We start from the raw sequence: 7,352 nt of genomic DNA on the forward strand, positions 1-7,352 counted from the left end.
TAAAGGCAGCTGGCTGAAGGACATGAACTGTCTGTAACATCTTATTTCTCTTCTGGTGAAGTTTTATGAAGAAAATAGGCATCTTCAAGGGGTAGACTACAGAAAAGTGCATGCCCTCAGGACGCACAGAGATGGAAGGAAAAGAAGCAGCCTCAGTGTCTTCTCAACCTGTCCTCAGTTGATAGGCATAAAGAATTCAATTGCCTGCCTAGCCCCCTGGATCCTTTACTACTCTGAGTGCAGACATACACAGATGGCAGCCTTAACAAATGGTAGAATAAATGACCCACAGCACAGAGATTAAATCTCTCATGCCCTTGGTGGTGGGGTCAGAGGCATGGAACTGCAGCACACACTTGCAATCCCTGCAGGGCTCTGGACCTTGTTATGATTCCCTCATGTCCCCGACCAGATGAAGTAATGCCTGCTTGTTATACCAAAAAACCAGCATTAAGGAATTTTATTCCTGATTTCACTGATAGGGGGACTTGCTGGGCCTGTCAGACCAGAGTCCTTCACCATCACGTGTAGGCTAACAGCCTGTACAAGTAATGTGGCAACAGGAAAATAACTGCACAAATAAACAGGTGCAGACTTAGGCTGCAGCATACATATAGTACACATATATAGGGCAAGGAAGGGTGCTGTTGGCTGAGCCTTGCATATTAAATGTTGTACACAATTTTGTTGTACAAGTTTATTTACTATTTGGTTTTAGCCCAGGAGTTTGTCTCTCAGGTCTTTGTAGACGCATTAAGTACAAATTTTCTAATGATCCAATTGCTGTGGGAATTAATCCCTGAGGGTTTGACATGTATCTCAGTGATTCACTGCACAGCTACTTCACCTTGCAGTTCCAAACACAATCCTTTTCTTCCAGCCACACTGGCTACCCTTTTTCAACCTGTTTTTATATCCCAGAAAGGCCATACTGGAGTTCTGTAGGACCTTCATCAACAAAAATGTCTTAACCGCAGATCCAAGTTTCTGCAGTGACCACTCAGAGGGCAGCCTTGCCACAGTCTAGGAAAGTGAGGAAACATCAAGTTGTTCAGACCATCTGCGAGCCCACTTTCTAGCACCACACAGGCCTCTGAATCAGATAATCAGGGCTGAAGCAGATGATTTCTAACATGAGAGGGTTTACTAGCCAAGAGCCAGATATTTTGCATTGTCTATGTGTCAGAAGGCAAGGGAAGAAAATTAATTAACTTCCTTTATTGGATGTAGCTAAAGCTATTCTTGTTTAATTGGGCTTTTATTCTTTATTCATCAAGATTCTTGTGAAGAGAAGACATGTTCTCTGCTAGGATGGGCCATAGATGATGTGAAACCTGGACACTGGGCCAAATGACCTTCAGCCCTCAAATTCACCTCTGTCTATTGTCAGTCTACTAGTCCACCTCCCTTTTCCAGTCAGCCCATACCCAGCTGACTGACACATCTAAGGGAATCCCCACTAAAGGGAAATACATGTCTACTTTAGTTCCTCTTTTGTAAGTTTTACCAGTGGGGGGTGGGAAGGAGTGCTAAGAAAGAGGTAAACACTAAGTCAAAGACAGCAGAAAAGGCTTGAAAAAGAAAACATATATTCTACTTGAGCTAACTTGGATCCTTCTGGATTATGGAGCCATCTGGGAAACTGAACACTGCAAAGGATGCTGCAAGCAGTGGAAAGCAACAAATTCTTTCCAGTGGTTTTTAATCTTAGATCTGCAGATTGCTGAGTCTTGTTTAAAACCACAAGAAACATGCAGCATGGACAGAAATTTAAGGGTGTTCAAGACTTTCTTTCTTCTGGAAAGTAGACTGCATCTTTAAGCTGAGAATGTTCTTATCATGTGTTGTGTAATGGGGAAGTTTGCAGGACAGAAATCTATGTATAACTGTGCTTCTCTTTCACAGAATACGTCGCCTTCCATCTTCTATTTGTTGCATAACATGTTTAATTCTTCTAGAAAGTTTGTTGGTGGTTTTTGTCTGTTTGTTTGTTTGTTTGTGGTGGTTTGGTTGGTTTTGGTTGGTTGGTTGGTTTTTTTTCTGGACAAGTATTGGCTGAAATTATGAAACTACAGTTTTCTTGTTTGGAAGCTACTTGCGTTATTCTGGTTAGTTTGTGCAATGAGTTCCTGCCCTTGATATGTAGGCATTACTTCATTTGAAGCCAGTGGAAGATTTGGCTGCCTTAAGGATTATGGGTTAAGGCCCTACGTTTGTACTGTTGCACGCCACTGTGTGACCTAAATGAGATTAGAATAATAAATCCTGATTTATTATGAGGGCTTTATTTAGACATGTTTTGAGTATGAGGTCTGTGTCAGGATTAACAGTGAAATCAAACATACCCAAGCACAGAGAAAGCCCAACAACGAAAGGACATTTTTCCCTTGAGAAAATTGGTTCTCAGCCCTCTGGCTTTTGCCAGAGTTGCTCAATGCTGAATGGCACAGAGATGCTGAATCCCAAAGATGGTGACGTAGTCCCTGACTTGGAGATGAGCCCATGCCAAGTGAAGGGTGAAAGTATCCCACTAGCAATATTTCCCAAGGCTAAGTTCTGTGTTCTGCAATGCAGTAGTATTCAAAAAGCTTCAAGCATTAGGTGTTCAGAAGCCAAAGACAAATGAGATACTACCATTTCAGGATTTACTGGCTAATTCATCTCTCACATTGTGCAGGCACTAATTTAGATGTAGTTAAATCAGATTCCTGAACCTGTTCCAAGGGAATGTTCATTCTTTTCAGCATCCTGGCCACCATCTCTCCTTGGGAAACGCGACATCTTGCTATGTTATGCACCAAATTGCAATTGCCTAATGCGGAAACTGTGTGCTTACACCACAGTTCAATTTCTCTATTCTAATAGCCACCTCGGTAAAGTGTTCTGAGGAATTTACCTATTTAAAAAATTGTTTAAATAGAAATTAATAGACTGCAAGGTTGTGAGCTGATATTCCTGTGGGATTCATAATGAAGAAAAAGGAGGTGCAAGTGTTATGACAATTTTGGATGAATTAAATCATGCGAGAGGTAGCGGGATCGTTGCCCGCATTCTCCAGTATCTTTCGCCCAGGGAGGTGGTGGAGTCACCGTCCCTGGAGGTGTTCAAGGGGAGATTGGACATGGCACTTGGTGCCATGGTCTAGTCGTGAGGTCTGTTGGGACAGGTTGGACTTGATGATCCTTGGGGTCTCTTCCAACCTTGGTTATACTGTGATACTGTGATAAATTCCACAGAGCATCTATCTTTTTTTCCTAATTATCCTACTCTCCACCAGCTGGCTGACAGATCTTGTTCAATGTCAGATTTCTGTCCTGCTTCAGTTTTAAGTAGAAATGGCAAGAATTATTTCCTTCAAGATGCTGTTAACTTTAGCAATCATAGACCTCATTAATTGCACAGAACAAGAAAATATTGACCAAAATACTATTTTCTTCTTCTTTGGTTTGGTGAGAGGCAGCCTTTTCTAGTATGTCTCAATTAGGGTGGAACTGGATGGGATGGCCTCTCACAGGTTTTCTGATAGCTTTTGGAAGAGCAGCTTTTGAAGAAGGGCAGCATTTAAGGTCCATCTATGACACTTAGTACTGGAGGTTTAAGCCATGATAAACAGGTATTTGTAAGAAACACAGTCCAAGAAATCATTAAAATCCTGACAGTGTAACTGGGGACAAACTCTCTGGACTACCATGGTGTTAAATCAAAGATTAAAATGGTTCAGTATCTAACAAAATCTTAAATTATTTTCTTCACTTCCTTGAAGTGCTCTTTTTGGCAAAATAATTTCTGAAAGACTTTTTGAACTACACACTAGTGAAAGTCATTAGATGCAGAGTGCTTTAGCACACAGTGATTCACAAAGTCTTGCCAGCAAATTCATTAACTGCAAATAGCATCAAAGATGAGAACTCTAGACCTTTTGGCTCAGGAATGGGGGAGCAGTTCAGTTTGTAAAATTTAGATACTTTGTGTTATCTACTTTAGTTTGTTTCAAGTCAAATAGCAGTGAGACAGCCTAGCTAAGCAACTTTTTGAAACCTCGAACTCTACTCAAGTTTACTCCTTTGGACGATAACCCTTTGAAAGAAAACAGAAACACAAACAGATGTCCTGGAATTGCCCAACATCCCTAGACAGTAGCAGGAGTGTTCTGAAGAGCAAGCAGTGCCTGAACTTCTCAAGCACTGGAAAGCTTCATGGAAGTTTGGCAAATGTGACACCCATCCACAAGAAGTGCCAGAAGTAGGACCCAAGGAATCACAGACCTGTCATTCTGACCTTGGTGCCTGGGAAGTTCATGGAGCAGATCATCTTGAGTGCCATTATGCAGCCATGAAGGGCAGGTCCTGCTTGGCAAATCTGTTGTCTTTCTACAAGGTGATCCACATATTGGATGACTTTAGTAAGGTATTTGACACTGTCTCCCACAGCATTCTCCTGGATACCTCAAGGCTTGGATGGGCAGATAATTTGATGGATTACAAAAAGGCTGGATGGCTGGGACCAAAGGGTGATGGTGAACAGTGGTAAATCCAGTTGGCAGCTGGTGTCTAATGGTGTTTCCCAAGGCTCAGTACTGGAGCCAGTCTTTTTAAAATATCTTTATCAGTTATCTGGATGAGGAGATTGAGTATATTCTCAGCAAATTTGCAGATGACACCAACTTGAGTGTTGATCAACTTGGAGGTAGGAAGGATTGACAGAGGGCTCTGGACATGCTGGATCAATGGGCTGAGATCACTTGTACGAAGTTTAACAAGACCAAGTGCTGGGTCCTGGACTTGGGTTACAGCAACCCCAAGCAATGCTACAGGGTAGGGAAAGGTGGCTGGAAAGCTGCCCATCAGAAAAGGATGTAGGGAAATTGGCTGACACCTGATTGATCATGAGACAACAGTGTTCTCAGGCCAACAACATCCTGGCCTGTCTCAGGAATAGTGTGGCCAGCAGGAGTAGGGAAGTGGCCATGTCCTTGTACTCAGCACTTCTAAGGCTGCACCTAAAATACTGTGTTCAGTTTTGAGACCCTCACTGCAAGAAGGACATTAGAAGTCCAAAGAACAGCAGCAAAGCTGGTGAGGATCTGGATAACAAGTCTTATGAGGAGTAGCCAAGGAAACTGGGATTATTTAGTCTGGATAAGAGGAGAGCGAGAGAAGACCATATTGCTCTCTACAACTAGAAAGAAGGTTGTAGTGAGGTGGGTGCTGGTCTCTTCTCCCTAATATCAAGTGATAGAATGAGAAGAAATGGCCTAAAGCTGTACCAGGGGAGCATTAGATTGGATATTAGAAAATACTTCTTTGCTGAAAGAGTGGTAAGTCGTTGGAATAGGCTGTCTAGGGAGGTGATGGAGTCACCATCCATGGAGGTGTTTAAAAAAAGTATAGACATGTCACTTCGGGGCATGGTTTAATGGCCATGATGTTGTTAGGTTGATGGTTAGACTCATTGAGTTTTGGATCTTTACCAACTAAAACAACTCTGTGTTTTATTAAAAAGTTTCTTGTAATGATGCAATGCAAACTTTCCCAGCCAACCTTTGTTCACTTACTGGCAAAGGACACATTGTGATGCACTCTGTGCAAACACTGTTCTTTGCTGCCCCTTAGCAACACCTGACCAAAGAAGCATTAGCTTTCTTTGTTTACAGCATGCTGCCCATGAGGTTTCAGTTTGCAGTAACATCCACAGAGGAACTAAGGAAGCCAGCAGTTTATTGAATGGAAATGGATTCCTGCTTCTTTGTACATTTTATACTTCAGGAAGTCTTAAAATCCTGGTGGTCTGGCTGATGGCATGTCCTGGAAGCCTTTACCCTCCTTCAGCAGGTTAAAGTCTTACAGCATAAGCTGTGAAGAGTCGTTATATGTCACTGATAAAAAGCAGTGGAGTGCTTATCACTACTGTGGGTTAATGTTAGCCACAAACATAACCTGAAAGTTTGTGCTGAAAGCAGAGAGCTGGTGCATAACCCACTGTACTCTGGCCTCTAGACAGTGTATGTGTGTCCTGGGGCTGTGGACACTCATGGATGTACAAAGCAAGTCTTTTAGTAGAACTGGAAAAGATGAGGAAGAAGTTTTCCTTGTTGGCTTAGAAGGAAGTACTTATGTGGAAATGTTTTCCTGACCTGGGAGATGCAGCCTTCTGTAATATGTACTGAAATACATTTTGTTGTATCTACTCTGTCTGTTATACATACTGTCTAAACTCCTGTCCAGGCCCTTTATCTGCCCCATATTTCCCTAATGAACATGATGGCCCCAGTACAGAAAGCTTCTCTGACAAATTTGCTTCACTAATTGCTGTTTTTCATGTTCATTGCTGGTATTGAGTAAATTTTACTATTTTTTCCCCCAAGGAAATATGCAGAGTCTAGGGGAAGATGCTAATTTAAAACTAGACCCAAGTTTATTGAAGTAATAAAATGTTGAAGTAACAAAATTCTCTTTCTGTGCAAGCTACATCACACCTCTGTATGGGTATGCGGTTTTTAATGCTTGGACATTTCTTGTCCTCTCTTCTCTTTTCCATCGCTCACTGTGTGCTCTATTTTATACACAGCAAAACCCACAAGGCCCCTCACTACTCTGTATCACCCTGTTTCTGTAAGCTGCTTATCCAAGCTTTCCAAAGTTTCTGGTAAGGGTCTTAGAGTCACCTTAATAGAAGTGACCCTTTCCGGTCAGTGGGAGCTGAGTTTGCTTAGCACCTTTTAAAATCAAACCATTTATGTTTCAGTACCTAAACATGAATTTTGGAACATGGCTTGATGTGTTCAGTGTGGGTATGTTTAGGACAAGATGGGCTTCACTTGGAGACCTTTTTAAAGAACTTTCCAAACTTATATATCCTGTATTTATATTAGTAATCACAATTATAATATTGGTCTTTTTCAACAAAATAGTAGTTCTGAACTCCTCTTGGGGTGAGGCATTAATAATGGAAAGAATTATGTTAGTTAGCACTCAATGTCAGTATCAGCATCTGCATACCTTGAGCACTGTGTTAGCTCACTACATGGACTCTTTCACTAAAGGAATCTTCTTATTTTTTTTTCCTTTTTTTTTTTTTCTGGGGATTTTTCCAGGTAATAAACACTTCTCATAGTTATCTCACTATAAATGATAGAACAGAATACGGCAGTGGTCCAGCCACAGCCAAAGCACCTTTATCTGATGTTATACGATGCTATACGTGACCTAAAGACATACGAAGTATTTCCACCATGCTACAAATGGCTAAACCACTCAGTTTCAGTTCTCACTTCTCACCTCAATGAGACAAACCCAGCAACCTGCCATAGTACCTATTAATTTATAGATTTAATGCCAAGGGCACATCTGCAC

The sequence above is a fragment of the Dryobates pubescens genome, chromosome 6 (assembly GCF_014839835.1).
Source record: "Dryobates pubescens isolate bDryPub1 chromosome 6, bDryPub1.pri, whole genome shotgun sequence".
Classification (NCBI taxonomy): Eukaryota; Metazoa; Chordata; class Aves; order Piciformes; family Picidae; genus Dryobates; species Dryobates pubescens.